The 17525-nt window shown below is 35.8% G+C and overlaps 1 pseudogene; it reads left to right on the top strand.

Moving 5' to 3' along the window:
* The first annotated feature begins 1290 nt into the window (after positions 1-1290).
* Positions 1291-3588, top strand: LOC120185145 (annotated as a pseudogene).
* Positions 3589-17525: the final 13937 nt, after the last annotated feature.

The following is a 17525-nucleotide window of genomic DNA, read 5'->3' on the forward strand; positions in this document are numbered from 1 at the left end:
CAGAACCAGAATTAACCGACCTGTATGTCGAAAACCATTCCCTATTTGGCGTGATGTGATAAGAATATCCATAATCAAGAATCCACGCATCCGTCAATTGAGTCGTTGAAATAGAAAGCATATCACCTTCACTGCAATCAGAATTGTCATCCTCGACCACGTTCACAGACTTGGATGAAACATCCGCTTCTCATCAGTCTGCTTTTCAACTTCGGACAGTCTCTCTTCATATATCCCGCCTCCTTGCACTTGTAACAGTGAATTGTCTTCTTATCCTAGATTGGATCTGGAATTCCGCTTGCCAGACCCTGCCTTCTCTGGCTTCCGTCCACGGTCTCGATTACCCTTGACATATAAGCTATCGGCTTGAGAGTTTTCCCCTGCATTCTGCTTCCGCTGGTTGTGAGCCAACAAGGCTGCAGTAATATCCTCAACGTTGATAGTCTCTTTCCCATATGTAAGAGTAGTCAACATGTGTTCGTAAGAGGGAGGCAACGAACACAACAAAATCATCGCTCTGTCTTCATCCTCAATTTTTACATCAAGCCAAGCCAAATCAGAAACGATTTGATTGAAGACATTCACTTGTTGCGCCAAATCATGATCGTCCTGCATCTTCAGCCCATACAGCCTGCTTTAGATACAGTTTTGTCGTTAGGATTTGGACATAAACTGACTTTCCAACTTCCTTCAAATTTCATCTGGAGACGATAGATGCATGACGTGATACATAACCTCGTCGCCAATAATCGTATGGTTTCCTGGCCGCTCGTTGTTGCAATTCTTCCCAATCTTCCTCCTCTATCGACGTCGGCTTTATAGGTCGCAAAGCCTTCAGGATCCCCTGTTGCGCCAACAGATCCTTCACCCTCGTTTGCCATAATCCGAAGTTACCCAGACCATCGAATTTCACGACTTCGAATTTTGCTCCTGAGCTCTGATACCAATTGTTGATAAATAGGGCAAAGTAAATGAAAGAACACAAGAATTTTAACGAGGTTCGGCAATGTGCTTACGTCCTCGGTGCCTAGACGACGCTAGAAATTTTATTCAATGCTCATAGGTTTAGGTTACATCTCTATTTATAATAGAAAACCTGATACATAATTACAAAATTAACCATGTACCGTACCGCGGGGGCTGCGCCCCGACACCCTCAACCCATATAATCGTAACCCCCTCTACGAGACTTTCTTTGTAAGGACAGTTGATGTTGGCTCACTCCGCTCCATCCCCTGTCCTCTTTACCGGTATATTTATGAGTCATACCTTACACTGCAAAATTTTACCATGTTGGCCAATAACTCTTGTTCTTCAGTTCCTTCTTCTAGCCCATTTGCTTACTTTGAGAATGGTAATCATAACAACAAGAGGAAACGTAGACTTGCACGAACACCATACATTTTAACATAGATTTAAGATATTGGATAAGTGAAAATAGATGACTGAGATTGACTCATTATTTTTTCCCCGGTGAATATCTTCTTATTTCCTTCTCTTAATCTCATCCAACGATTCTAAATCTGTGTAAAATTATTTTAATTTTACATTGTATAACATGATCTTATCCCTATATATATATATGATTGTAGAATATATTTTAGGTTGTAATTTGAATAATTATACTGAGGGTGATATTTAGATCCAGATGTAGAAGTGATTTCTCTTTCGTCGAAGACACTACTCGAATGGAATCGTTATGTTTGTAAGATCTGCAACCAAGAGTTCCAAAGGGATCAAAACCTATAGATGCACCCGCGGCGACACAAGGTTCCATGGAAGCTGCTCAAGAGAGAAACTCCGGTGGTGAGAAAAAGGGTTTTCGTTTACCCCGAACCTAGTTACTTGCACCACGATCCTTTCCACGCTCTAGGCGATCTGGTTTGGATCAAGAAGCACTTCAGGAGAAAACATTGCAACTACAAGCAATGGGGGTGCGAGAAATATTTAAAGGGATATCCTGTTCAATATGATTACAAGGCCTATCTTAAAACCTGTGGCACTTGAGGCCACTCTTGTTATTGCGGCAGAGTTTTTTCTAGGTTTAATACAAAAAATAATTACCCAAATCGAAAAACGCTTTCGGACTAAAGATTTTTTCGTTAAAAGTATGTGTCTAACATTTTCTTCGTTATTATTTTAGGTGTCCGAACGTTAACAGCCGTTAAAAATTTCCGTTAGGTGACATGTATCACGTTATGATAATTTTGAGAATTTTTATTTAAAAGACAAAATAAAAATATATTTAAAAAAACCTTAATTTTTTTCAAATCTTAAAAAAGTTCAAAACTTTTAAAACTTTAATTTTAATCTCGTTGCCACCGCCGGTCGCCACCAACATCTTTAATTGATCGAACACCTAACAATGTGTAACCGACGAACCACCCACGATCAAAACTCCCATACTTTCGCAAGGGATTCAATACCCAAAAACAATGTAATGAATATTTTGTTTTAGGGTATTGAATCCATTATGTTTAGGAATTTATAGATTTAGGAGGATTTGGTGTTCAATCGATTGCGAAAGTATGGAGATTTTCGTCGTGGGTGGTTGGTCGGTCACACATCATTGGGTGTTCGGCAAATTGACGATGCTAGTGGTGGCCGGCGGTGGCAAAGAGATTAAAATTAAGGTTTTAAAAGTTTTGGATTTTTTTAAGATTTGAAAAAATTTAGTTTTTTTAATTATATTTTTTATTTTAAATTAAAGTTATCAAAATTACCAGAACGTGACACTTGTTACTCAACGGATGTTTTTAACGGCAGTTAACGCCTGGACACCTAAATGGTAACGGAAAAAACATTAAAACTTATTTTTAGCGAAAATTTCTTCCGGCATTCAAACGTTTTTTGAGACATGGTTGTAGACTTATTTTTGTATTAAGCCCTTTTTCTAATACGAAAATCTATTACTACGTGTTATATAGTAGTAGTAAGTTTATACGGTAAAATATATGTATAAAAAATTGATTTTTATTAGTAATTGATTAATTTTCCTAATATGGCTTTAATCTTTTCAGAGTTGAGAGTTTTATAAAACACCAAGATGCTGGCCATGTCTGATCCTAATCACAAGAAGTACAACCGGCTAGCTTGTCTCGAACAGCTTCAAGCCCCAGTCTATCCTACAGTGAGACTCTGTTCTTCAGGCCTACAAAAGATAATAATTCCGCTAAAAATGCCTGCTTCCACAATTTGGATCTTCAACTCTCGATCGGCTCCTCCGGTATCAGCGAGAGAATCGAACCAAACATAACTTTTACGAACAAGGAAGTCGATGCTCGCGAGCAGATAAAGCAAGCGATGGCGGGAAAAGCTTACGTCGAAGAGCTGAGACAGCAAGCGAGAAGGTTGATTGAATTAGCCGAGCAAGAGTTGGCTAAGGCGAAGAGACTCAGGCAGTAAGCACAAGCTAAATTAGAGAAAACTCGAGCTTTAAAAGATCATGCAACGAAGCTATTTAACTCCACTTTTCTTCAAATCACTTGCCATGCTAGCAAGTAGCAACTTCAAGAAAGAAGCACAACTCCCGAGGAACATTCTCTGATTGTGAGTTACATTTCATCGGCTATAACGGGGACTGGTTGAAAAACCGATGTTGGAAACAAATCTTACATCGGCTATAACGGGGACTGGTTGAAAAACCGATGTTGGAAACAAATCTTACCAAGGTTACTAACACATAAAACAATAATGGTATTGTTTTGTTATTATATGGATGATATTCCACAGACGGTTGTTTTGATAATATTCTAAAGTTGATTAGTGGGTTGTTTGTATCCTGCATCTTGTGTGATGTGATTTGTTCATTGATTTGGTTAAATGAAAAGCTTGGAGTTATTTTAGCTTTTCTGCTTGAAATCATTAGAGCGTAAGGCATTTCATTGAAGTCTCGAAATACTAGCATGCAAAATTACTTGTTGTTAGAAGCGTAAATGAGCACTTGGTAAATTTTATAACCCACATTATATTACTATTACAAACCACAAAATACCCGTAAACACTAGCTTTGACTAGTTTACAAACACCACTATAATTTTGTTAAGCTTCACTCTTTCCAACTTTACCCTAATATGAGTTCAGAAAATCATTTATAAAATCCTTCAATATCCAGTAATAAAACAAGTTTACCCTAGTAGCAGTTAAAATAAGAAGAAAACAATGTGGGAGTAAACTTGTAAATGTCGTGGCAAAACAAGAGAGCTTGCTTAGAAATTTTTTAGATTTGTTAAGTATGGACTTGATACAAGTACACACACACTCACACAAATGATCTTGCCCTAGGGAACAGTACTTGATTTCTTAAATTAGTCTAGCATGTTGAAGCCAACTGTGCTGAGGGCTGAAATTCTATCCCATATGAGTAGCTTGAAACTGAACTTGCCATTATATTTTTTTTTATTTTCTTAATACTATCCATTGCTTGAGGACAAGCAATAACTTAAGTTTTGGGGTGTGATAACTCCGTAAAAAAAAGCTATATTTAGGGCCTTTTCACTTAGGTTATTGATTGTCTAAGAGCTTATATAGGATCATATAGATGCATTTAGGAACATATAGTTGCATGTGGTGGAAATATATTTTGTAGTGGCATGTTATTTTGTAAATGGTGCTACGTTATAGGGAAGGTGTTTTGTCTGATGATGTGCAGGGATTTGGGAGCAAGGATAAGCGAGGAGAATTGCCATGACGTGTTGGGAATGTTGAACAGAATGAAAATGCCAACTCGGATGACATTTTGGAAGCGGAAAAGATGAAAGATGATATTTTCAAGAGCCAATTGTCTTTGTCTTCAAGTGCCCCCAATCGTTAGTCACCTAGGAGGGAACATCTGCCACTTAGGTCGGCTGATCCTGTCGGCACATACACCCAACTGCCAGCTTGCTACACCCCCTCACGTGAAGGAGACCAGTTCGGGGTATCCTAGGAATTTTAACACAAATTCCTAGGTTTATCCCCCCTATAAATAGGAGAAGAAGCCACCAGATTCAAAAGAGACTTTACATGCCGTTTTGAGCTTAAATTCAAAGAGAAAAATGTCTCTCATTTTTTTGTCTATTGTTTTTATCGTGACATTCCTCCATTAACAAGCTAGAGGGAGTGACGAACTAGGCATTGAAGAAGAGCTAGTGATCTAGGGCAGTTTGTTGTGGACGAGGGGAGCTCCGACATTGTACATCAAAGGATTTTCCTCTATCCCTTTGCTATTTACTTTCATTTATCTTAGTTGGGTTGTATGGAACGGATTAATTTTATGCCTTGTTGCTTGGAATATTCAAACCCCACCATGAACTAGTATTATTTGGTACGAGTTCCTTATGGATACTTAAGTTTTATTTTAAGGGATGATTATTTTTGTATGTTGTTATTTGTTTTGCTTATGATGTTTAATGCCTTAAGGTTGTAGGAGCTATGAGAGTAGCCATTCCTTAGGAGAACGCTTAGTGTTCGAGAGAATGACTAAGTAGCATATCCTTAGTGTTTGAGAGAAACTAAGGAGAATCCACATAAGCAAGGAGTTCTAGATAGTAACTAGACCTAATCCAACCTTAGACATAAGGCTAGGATTTCAATCGACTAAAAGGAGTAGTGCTCAGTCGAGAGGTTAGATGATAGTGCTGACGTTTAATGGTATTGCCATGACATATTATGTTATCTGAACTAATAGGATCCCTACACCTCCTAACGCCAAGAGGTATTGCCATGGCATCCTCAACTTGTCGAGTCCTTTGACTAGAGATAACATAGGGCACCATTAGTAAACTCTATCGGGGAAATAAGACATATAAGTAAGACCATCCTGAGAAGTTAAACTTAAGTTTCCTAAGTGACTCCTATCATTCATTCCGTAGTAGCTTGTTGTGTGAGGAGTCTAAAGTCATTTTAATCAAATCCATTGTTTACATTTAATTTTGTCTTTACATTTACAATTGATTCTACTACACTCAATTTAGTTTTGCCAATACATTTGCATCCACTTTGCTGACATCTCTATTTGCTACCATATTACATTACACCATCATTCCATTCCCACCAACATCCATTTCATTTTGCCACATCATTCTCATTTGTATATACCATTACTAACTATACGTAGGTGAAATAGTTAATTGTTATGATTGAACTTATAAATTTCCTCAAATCCCTGTGGAGACGATACTCACTCATCACTGTATTACTGTTTGATTGTGTATACTTGCAAATATTTTTGCGAACCATATTTAGTAGTCACAATTCACATACAATCTTTATCGTACCTAAGTGTCCTCCATACGGGGATGTATGGCAATGAAATATAATATTTTTGTGTTCTTCCTCGGGGACGCACATCCGAATTATTTGATCACCACATTATTTGAATAAGAATGGTTCATCCTAAAAATAGTGGCATACATCATGTTTGAACTTTTTCAGCCCTGGCTAGATAAATTTGGAGGTATAGTACCACTAAAAAGAAAGTTAACTATGTTAGTGTTTCATAGCACTGCCGCGACGAATAAAATTTTCTCGTCAGGAAAATCCTCATGAATGTCCTTCATGTCATGGATAATATTTTTGTTCTCTAGCCTAGACAAGTGATTTCCTATCCTTGGTTTTCAGTAGCCTTCCTATCCTTCACCTCTAAATCAAATTCTTGTAGCAAGAGTATCCATCTAATAAGGCTATGCTTTACATCCTTTTTATTTACTAGGTACTTAATGGCAGAGTGATCAGTATGTACAATAACCTTAGTTCCTACGATGTATGCTCTAAACTTATCTAAACTGAATAGTACACCAAGCAATTCTTTTTCAGTGGTGGTATAATTAAGTTATGCATCATTAAGGGTACGACTAGCATGATAGATGACATGGAAAATTTTACCTTTTCGTTGCCCTAGCATTGCCCCTACAACGTAGTCACTTGAATCACATATCAACTCGAATGGGGCATCCCAATCAGGCGGAACAACAATTGGTGCCGAAGAAAGTTTTTTCTTCATATAAGTGAAGGCGTTGAGGCAGTCGTCATTGAAATGAACGGTTGATTTTGTTGAAGTAACAGACACAAAGGCTTTGAAATCTTCGAAAAATCCTTGATGAAACGCATGTAGAATCCTGCATGCCCTAGGAAACTTCTGATGCCATTCATAGTGGTGGGTGGAGGCAAATTCTTAATTACTTCCACCTTGGCTTTATCAACCTCGATGCCTTGGCGAGAAATTTTGTGTCATAAGACAATTTCTTTTGTCACTGTAAAGTGACATTTCTCCCAATTTAGCACAAGATTGGACTGCTCATATCGCTCCAGCACTTTAGATAAGTTGCCTAGGCAGCAGTCAAAGTCGTTACCCGAGACGGAAAAAATCATCCATAAATATTTCCAAGAAGTCCTCCATCATGTCTGAAAAAATTGCTACCATGCACCTCTGAAAAGTTGTTTGGGCATTACATAGTCCAAACGACATCCTCTGAAAGGCATATGTGTCATATGGGCAGATGAAGGTGGTCTTCTCCTGATCTTCAGGTTCTATGGCTATCTAATTATACTTAGAATATCCGTTAAGGAAATAGTAAAATGCCTTGTCGGCTAATCGATCAAGCATCTGATCAATGGAAGGAAGGGGAAGTGATATTTCTTTGTCGCCTTGTTAAGCTTTCTATAATCCATACAAATCCGCCAGCCACTGATGGTTGGTATAGTTAGAAGCTCACCACTCTATTTTTTTACCACAGTCACGCCACCCTTCTTTGGCACGCATTGAACCAGACTGACCCAAGAACTATCGGATATTGGATAAGTCACCCCAGTATCGAGCCATTTGATGATTTCCTTCATCACCACTTTTTTTATTATAGGATTAAATCTCCTTTGGGGTTCCACATAATTACTATGACACTCGTCTACCTGGATCTTATGCATGCATATGGTAGGGTTGATTCCCTTCAAGTCTGATGTAGTCCACCCGAGAACTTTTTTGTGTTGTGATAAAACATTCAACAAACAACCTCTTGCTCGGGGGTTAGACTAGAAGAAATTATAATTGGTAAAGTATCACCATTACCTAGATAAGCATATTTTAAATGTGATAGCAAAGTTTAAGTGCTAAAGTAGATGCATGTTGTAGCGAGGGTTTTGGAGGAATTAATTCATTAAAGTTAAGTGGTTCGAATCTCATACCTGGTCTAGCATGCGATAAACTAGACTGTTACTCCTCCAATAAACAATCCTCAAACTTCACATCTATTTTATCTTCAACAAATCTTTCATTTGCCTGATTCGAAAAAATTATTGCCTAGGCAATTATTTTTGTATGCCTCTTTCTGAAAAAATTCGCCTAGGCCAGAATTATTGTGTCATTCTGACTGTAAAATATAGTCGTGACGAAAAGTTTCACACTCATCTATTTGAGAAATATTATCTTGACACAACGCATCAAACTCGTCTTGGTGTTAAACTTTGCCTTGACCAACATTTTTTGTTCAATTTCTTCGGTTGACTCAATGTCTTCATGTTGAAAACATTTTGATGTTTCGATATAAAAAATGAATTTTAAGATTTTACAAATGATTTTCTAAGTATATTCGATATAATTATTCGAATATCAAAATATTACTCCAAGTCTTTCAAAGTTCATTTTAATCCTTACTAAAGTGTAAAATTGTGTTTTATACTTAAACTATTTTAAAACAATTTTACAAAGTATTTCGAGCCTTAATCGAGCCAAAAATATTTTCTTTTTAAAGGGTTTCAAGAAAAATCAGATTGTCCAGGGGGTACAAATTCCCCCCAAGGGGTACCGATTCCCTCCTGTCTAACGGTAAAAAATAGATTGCACTTAGGGAACCGATTCCCCATTAGGGGTACCGATTCCCCCACGCTCCAAGCTGTTTTATTAATTGTTTCTCATCTCCAAACGGCTCCAAAATATCCCCAACGGCTATATACGACTTCAAACACATTACAAGCTATAAATACAACCTAAGGACACTTGAAGAAGTAAGAGAACAACTATCCAAGCAATCAAACACAAGAGAAGGGTTTTTCAATCTTATTTCATCTTTCTCTTGTAAATATTTTGTTCTTGTGACCTTAATTCTTGTAAACACCTACCTTAGAGAGGTTTTCTTTTTTACATTTCTTATCCTTTTTGTAAAGGGGAAAGGTTCTAGCTAATCCCGTGTAAAAGCTAGGGAAAGGTTCTAGTTTAGCCTGGAAAAACTAGGAGTTTGTAAGGTTACTCTTTATCCTCAAAAGAAAGAACAAATTAGTGAATTTATTGGAAAATCCTTCGTGAGGAGCTAAGGTAGTGAACATAGACTTTGGTTAAGAAAGTCGAACCACTATAAATCGCTGTGTAATTCTCTATCTTTCAATCTCTTTACTCCCTAAACACAAAATTGTTCGACCCCTCTTTGCAAACCGTTCTGGTTGTCGATTCGAGCTTCCGAAAATCCTAACAATTGGTATCAGAGCCTAACTCGTTAAGAAGGTTTAACCACCTTGAGACGATCCTAGAAGAAGCTCTACCAATTCCCGACGCAACTGACAAAGAAATGACTTTTTCCGCCGGTGCTTATTATCTTGAAGAATATCCTATTATGGATTCACAATCGGTCAACAAGCCACCCTTCTTCAATGGAGCAAATTATGCACATTGGAATAATAAAATGATGTACTTCATTCAATCATACAATCTAGGAGCTTGGTACTCAATCATCGAAAGTTACTCCTCTCCACCCGGCAAGTACAACAATTGGAGTAGAGAAGATCAGAAAAATTTTCAGCTTAATTCTAAGGCTATACATATTCTATTTTGTGCTTTAGGCCCAAATGAATATGGAAGAGTCTCATCTTGTTCCAGTGCCAAAGAGATTTGGGTTAAGCTCCAAGTCACTCATGAAGGAACTGATGAAGTGAGGGAATCAAAGAAAAGTCTTCTCAACTATAACTACGAGAACTTCAAGATGAAACCCGATGAAGACATCAAAGCTATGACGGATAGATTTTCCGTGATTGTCAACGGTCTCAAGGGATATGGAGAAGTAATCCCAAATGAGAAGCTTGTGAAGAAGATGATTTACTCTCTTCCAAAGAGTGGCAATCAAAGAAGATGGCCATTATCGAAGCAATAAACCTAAAGTCTCTCACTCTCGACGAGCTAATTGGTTCTCTTCTCACTTATATGATGGTGAAGGAGAGAAAGGGAAGAGAAAGAAGAAGAAGAAGAAGAAAGAAGAAGAAGAAGAAGAAGAATGAGGACGTAGGCATCAATGAAAGCTATCAAGATTCAAGTGATGAGGTGGATGAAAACGATGATGAACAAAAAGAAGAGATGATAAAGCTCTTGAAGGAACTCAAGAGATTCATGATTTCCAAGGAAGTGAAACATGAATCAACCAAGAAGAAGAGTCCCCCGGTATGTTTCGATTGTCAAAGAAAGGGGCATGTCATGTATGAATGTCCTCTTCTAAAGAAAAAGGGGAAGAAGACATTTGTTGCATCTTGGAGTGATGAAGATGATTCCAATGATGAAGATGAAGTAGTCAACCTATGTCTCATGACAACTTAAGAAGAATTCGAGGTATCTTCTAACTCAAATGAATTTAATTCATTTACTTTTGATGAGTTACAAGATGCTTATAATAGGTTGTATTTGGGATTTGAGACCATGAATTCCAAATATACGAAATTAATTTCAAAACTCAAAAATAAAGATAATTTGATTTTGAAAGCAAAAGTTGATTTTGAAAATCAAAATGAAATTTTGAAAAATAATTTAGAGCTTTCAAAAATCAAAATAAATGATTTAGAAAAAGAAAATTTTGAGTTAGGTGTTAAGTTTGAAAGCTTAATAAAAGAAAAAGAATTAATTTCTAAAAATAACCTATTATGTTTAAATATGGCAAAATGCTCACATTGCCATTATCATGGTCATATGGAACATACTTGTCCTTTGAAGAAAGGAAAACGTTTTAAAATTAGGCAAGTATGGGTTCCAAAAGGAACAAGGGGATTTGCAACTAACGTTCAAGGATCCAAAGCAATTTGGATACCAAAATCTACTTAAATGTCTCTTGTAGGTGTGTGGAAGTAATTGTGATGAAAATGATGATATTCAAAATGCTCTAGCCACACATGAAAAAGGAATGGGTAACCTCTAAGCTTAATACTTTTAATTTTGGATTATTTGGTTGCTCATTTGATTTTAAGCATGAATGAGTTTTGGTTTTAAATGATTATGCATCATTGTTTTAATCTCATGTATGTTGAAAAGATGATTATGATGAACATTTTAAAGTTGTAATGATTTTTCAGAATTTTTAGTTCATCATAATAAATTTTGGTCAAAATTGGTTTTAAATGAAAATGATATCTCTTTAATAATTGATATCAAAAAATTTCAAATGCATAACATTTTTAGAAAACTTTATGCATGTGATCTTAAATTCAACAATTGGTATTGCATAAAGTATTTTAGTCTTGGATATACTGAATTTCATATGCTACTAACATGTTTGTTATTCTTTGTTGAAATTCAATTTTGTTTAAGTGCCAAGATCCTAAAAGCAAAATTTTATTTGGAATGCATTTATTGAGGGGGAGCTTTGATTTTTCAAATGATTTTTTTTAAAAAATGTCAAATTTACTACTTACTCTCCAAAGTTATTTTGAACTTTAAAGATTATTCTTTTTGATTTAACAAAAAGGGGGAAATGTTAAAGTAAGGGGGAGTAATTTCAAACTTGAATTCAAAATCTTAAAATTACTCAAATGTTTTGTTATATCAAAAAGGGGGAGATTGTTGAAAACATTTTGATGTTTCGATATAACAAATGAATTTTAAGATTTTGCAAATGATTTTCTAAGTATATTCGATATAATTATTCGAATATCAAAATATTACTCAAAGTATTTCAAAGTTCATTTTAATCCTTACTAAAGTGTAAAATTGTGTTTTATACTTAAACTATTTTAAAACAATTTTACAAAGTATTCCGACCTTAATCGAGCCAAAAATATTTTCTTTTTAAAGGGTTTCAAGAAAAATCAGATTGTCCAGGGGGTACCGATTCCCCCCAGGGGGTACCGATTCCCCCCAAGGGGAACAGATTCCCCCCTAGGGGGTACCGATTCCTCCCTGTCCAACGGTCAAAAACATATTGCACTTAGGGAACCGATTCCCCATGAGGGGTACCGATTCCCCCCACGCTCCAAGCTATTTTATTAATTATTTCTCATCTCCAAACGGCTCCAAAACATCCCCAACGGCTATATACGACTTCAAACACATTCCAAGCTATAAATACAACCTAAGGACACTTGAAGAAGTAAGAGAACAACTATCCAAGCAATCAAACACAAGAGAAGAGTTTTTCAATCTTATTTCATCTTTCTATTGTAAATATTTTGTTCTTGTGAGCTTAATTCTTGTAAACACCTACCTTAGAGAGGTTTTCTTTTTTACATTTCTTATCCTTTTGTAAAGGGGAAAGGTTCTAGCTAATCCCGTGTAAAAGCTAGGGAAAGGTTCTAGTTTAGCCCGGTAAAACTAGGGAGTTTGTAAGGTTACTCTTTATCCTCAAAAGAAAGAATAAATTAGTGAATTTGTTAGAAAATCCTTGGTGAGGATCTAAGGTAGTGGACGTAGACTTTGGTTGAGAAAGTCGAACCACTATAAATCGCTGTGCAATTCTCTATCTTTCAATCTCCTTACTCCCTAAACACAAAACTGTTCCGACCCCTCTTTGCAAACCGTTCCGATTGTCGATTTGAGCTTCCGAAAATCCTAACACTTCAATGCAATGTCATTATTCAGAATCATCAACATATTTAAGAGTGTTGAAAACATTGATAGTGACGCTTTGATCAGCCACCCGCATTGTGAACTCTCCATTCTCACAGTCTATTAGGATGCACCTAGTAGCTAAGAAGGGTCACCCAAGAATAATAGGTGCATTTTCATCAGCGTCACAGTCCAGAATGAGAAAATCTGCCGGAAAGACAAACTTGTCCACTTTAACAATTACATCTTCAATTCTGCCCTCAGGGCGAACATTTGATATGTCAACCAGTTGCAAAATCACGGTGGTTGGTTATGTGAAATGTCAGTCAGTTACAAAATCACGGTGGTTGGTTGAGCATTACTCGTTCTAAGCTTCAAAAGTATGGACTTGGGCATCAGGTTTACGTCTGACCTCAAGTCACAAAGGGCTCTCCCAACATAGTTATCACCGATCGAACATGGTATAATAAAGTTGCCATGATCTTTTTGTTTCGGCAAAAGTTTACTCATCGCTGAACAATATTCTATCGTCGTAGCAATAATTTCTATTCTTTCCACCTTTCTCTTTTCGTGACAATGTCTTTCAAGAATTTAGCGTAAGAAGGCATTGATTAATGGCTTCGTGCTGTGGAACATTAATATACAGCTGGTCGAGGACATTAACAAACTTTTTGAACTAAATCTTGTCATTATGCTTCTTCAATCGCTGAGGGAAAGACGGTGGAGGTCTAACTTCATCTGCTGCAGGTGGAGGTAAAACTTTTGCATTGGCAGTAAATTTTCCACCATCATTGGATTGAATTTTTGATCCCTCGTCTTTTTCCTTCTCCTTAAGCAAATTTTCTTGTTCAGCATGTTCATCTTGACCTTCTGGTTCTTCATGTGTAATGCCTTGACGAGAAATTTCTTACTTCTTTCCCCCAAACTTATCATTAAGATTAATTTGGGTACCACTCCTAAGTGTAAGTAAGCACATTGAAATGCTTTTCTATGAGGCTTAGTGACCTCAGTATCAATAGGGAGACTTCCTGGCGGGCGAGAATGTAGTGTCGTGGCAATTTGGCCCACTTGATTCTCCGACGCTCTCAATGATGAACTATGACTTTGTAATAGAGATGCTTGGCTTTGCAACAAAACACCTTGATTCTTGATTGTCGACGAGTGTTCATGTATCAAGGTCTTTGTTAAAGCCATGAAATCTTTTGTCGAGTCCATAAATTCTTGCAGTGAAGCCTCGAGGGAGTTAGAATTTGAGCACAAAACCCTTATTATTATTTTGCCAATGCATCTGTCGATGCTGTAAGCTTGAATATTTAGAGGCATTTTGTTGTTGCCTATTAAAATTGCCTACATGGTTGTTGTTGTTCCCTTGATTACCCCAAGAAAAATTTGGATGTTGTCGCCACCCAGGATTGTATGTATTAGAGTAGATGTTGTTGTTGCTTCTATTAAAATTGCCCACGAAGTTGATGGACTCCTGGTTTTTGGGCATTCACTCTTATGACGACTGCCGCAGCAAAGAATGCATGATGAGGTAGACGCCTTGACTTCTTTCACCTCGCTAGAACGCTGCAAAATTTTCAACATATTTGTTATAGTAGAAAGTTTGGCAGAAATTGAATCATTACCATCTAGTTCATATGCTCCAGACATTTTCCTGCCGATTCCAAGCCTTGCATATGGGATTTGATAGTCTTTGTTGGCTATCCGATCAAGGATGTCAAAGGCTTCCTCGGGTGATTTGTTCGATGGGATCAAATTCTCCCCCATAAAAATAAATCGAGCCAAATCGACAATAATACTGCAAACTGGACATAGTATTAATAATATTGGGCTTCAACCCTCTCAAATCAAACGAGTGACCAAGTTTGATTGGGTTTCCACCTTCTCAAATCCAAACTGATGGAATGTTTTTACATCCTCGCAAGTTCTTGAGCAAAGTCCGAGTTTCCTAGCCGTAATTTTCGAGGTTCAAAGTGTTGGATGTGTCGTCGTTTCGAAAATCAAAATCTCGAAACTGAAATCAAACATAAACATATTACTTATCTGTTGAGAGGTCTATAATTGAATACCCCTCAAATGATATAATTAATTTATTGAATCAAATGGTGAAAAATTCCATACCTTTTAAGTAATGAGCTTAAGTCTTGCAGGTAGAAAAAAAAATGATGTGTGACTCAAATCCAGAGATAAGTGATGTTCATGTGATTATTGGATACCGAGAAAAAAAAACATGCATTTTCATTAAGCAGATATGTGTACGTAAGATGTGTAATTGCATGATGCATGAACACGTAAAGTCATACATTTGCAAGGGAAGGACATGACAGTTGTGAGTAATTTACTGAATTGAAAAATTTTAGTTGTAGATCTTAAATTTGGGCATGGTGTAGCAGAGGTGAAGGTTTTTCATGTCTAAATCACCTCTACCTTTGTTAATGAGGACAACCATTTCCAGGCTAAGTATTGAATTGTGCGATTCAAATTCAGGGCTGAGAATATTTGTGAGGCATTTAACTTCACGGATACACGTTAACGTCTGGGTGGCCGAAGCAATGATACCCAGGTGGGTTAGATCCACCAAACCACTAGGCCCGTTGGTCGTTGTAAATTCATTAAAATATAATTAGTAATGTTGGATGCAACATTTTCATTTACCTATCTGCCCCTCTTTACTCATAATTTCTCAATTGCATCAACTGCAAGAATTATACAGATCTATATTTGGTGCTTTCATACATTATATTTTATATATTATTAGCAAATTAAATGATAACTATTTAAATTATATTATATTATTAATTTTTAGAATAAATTACACAAATGATTCCTCGATTATATGATAATATTTTGTTGAGTTCCCGACTATTAAAAATTACAAAATGATCACCCTACTATTCATTATATTCCAAACCCAACTTTTTTTGTTAAAAAATTTACGTTCGTCTGAGTTGGACGTTAACATGATAATTGAGATATGATAATCATTGATATCATATTTTATCATTTCTCAGTCAGCAGGTTAATGTCCAACTTAGATTGCTTATAATTTTTTAACAAAAAATGACGAGCTTGTAACATAATGAATAGTTGAGTCACTCTTTTGTAACTTTTAATAGTTGAGAGACTCAAGAAAGCAACTTCTTATAATTAGGGGGCCATTTTGTAACTTTAATAATCGGAAAACTCAACAAAATAATATCTATAGTCAGGAGACTGTTTTTGTGCTTTACCCTAACTTTTATACTATGTATAAATTATAGATTTAATTCATGTATTTTAATATGATTAATTTTAATTTTTATAGTTTTGAATTTTAAAGTTTCAATTTTGATGCGATATAACTATACATAACTTGTGTATTTAGTTCAACTAACTAGCAAGGAGAAGCTTAACAAATTAATATATGCATGATTTTGCCAAACACATCCACTTAATCATTAGGAAATCATTAAAACTAAATATTTGTAGAGTTTAATAGATTTGAATTTCATAAATGAAAAAATATTAAAAATTATATTATTTAATGATTTGATACGATTTAATTTTAGATCTAATTAGTTCTTAAAATTAATATATGTGTGTTTTGGATAATTGTAAGCAAACGATCATAATATAACAAGGAAAAGAAAAAGAAAACGATAACGTATAAATTTACATGAAAAATATTAAAAAATCACAAATAAAAAAAGAATTTCACTATAAACGAACATAAATTACAAGAGAATTACACTAGAGGTCGTCAAATCTTAAAATCCTATATTCATATATATAGTTGTACAAACATAATAACTCTAATTGAATAAAATTAATACCACTCGGGAGTCTTTGCATTCACCACATGCTTTTAATCCATTTATTCACCAAATGGGTCACCCCATAAATTATTTAAACCGAATCAAACAAAATTCAAATAACAAACTCTAATCATATACGTAAACCTAAAATAGCATCAAAGAAATTACAAAGTGCTTCATATAAATTTGTTAGCTCGGGGATGTAAATACTCTCAGCTACTACCTCAACATATACATATTTACTTTGATTTCAACAATCTCAGCCTATTATTATTATTGCTCATCATCCATATTTAATTTTACGTCCGCGTGAAGCTTTTTACGAGACGACCGACCCATCAAATCATTTTTTCTGATTAGAAAAAGCTATAAGATGATGGTTTCATAGATAATGATAAGATTTGTTTTTGAATTTGAAATGAGAACAAGAATCTAACGGTGCCGTGGATATGATGATAAGAAGATGCAAAGATGAATTAATCTAAGCCGGTATATAGCGATGGTAATGAATTAATTAGGCGAAGTAGAGCTGGACCATCTGCTTCATTAAGGTGGATGATCATCTCGAAGTACACGCTCGGCCTTTCTCCATCATGACTTGCCTTCATGGTTAGGTTAACTATCCACTTTCTTAACCTACTTTCTTTATGTTTCTGTATTTTCGTTTCAATTTTGGAGCCCCTTAGCCCAACCTTTTTTTTCAAAAGCTTTGAAAAAATGTTTAGGGTTTATCCATACCGTATGTTTCAACTTGATTGATTCAAAAAAGATTAATTAGGGTTTTTTCAGAACACTGAAGTTGCAACTTGTAATGGAAAAACAATTGCTGCAGCATGACATATATGATATTAAATTCATGCTCTGATAAGGGTCGCAGACACAATTATGTAAATACCGCTATTGCATATATATTATACCATCTTAAACCTCGCATTTTTCAGGTTTCTTCTAAACACTTGGGG

This window comes from Hibiscus syriacus, unplaced genomic scaffold, assembly GCF_006381635.1.
Source record: "Hibiscus syriacus cultivar Baekdansim isolate YM2019G1 unplaced genomic scaffold, ASM638163v2 tig00000002_pilon, whole genome shotgun sequence".
Taxonomy (NCBI): domain Eukaryota; kingdom Viridiplantae; phylum Streptophyta; class Magnoliopsida; order Malvales; family Malvaceae; genus Hibiscus; species Hibiscus syriacus.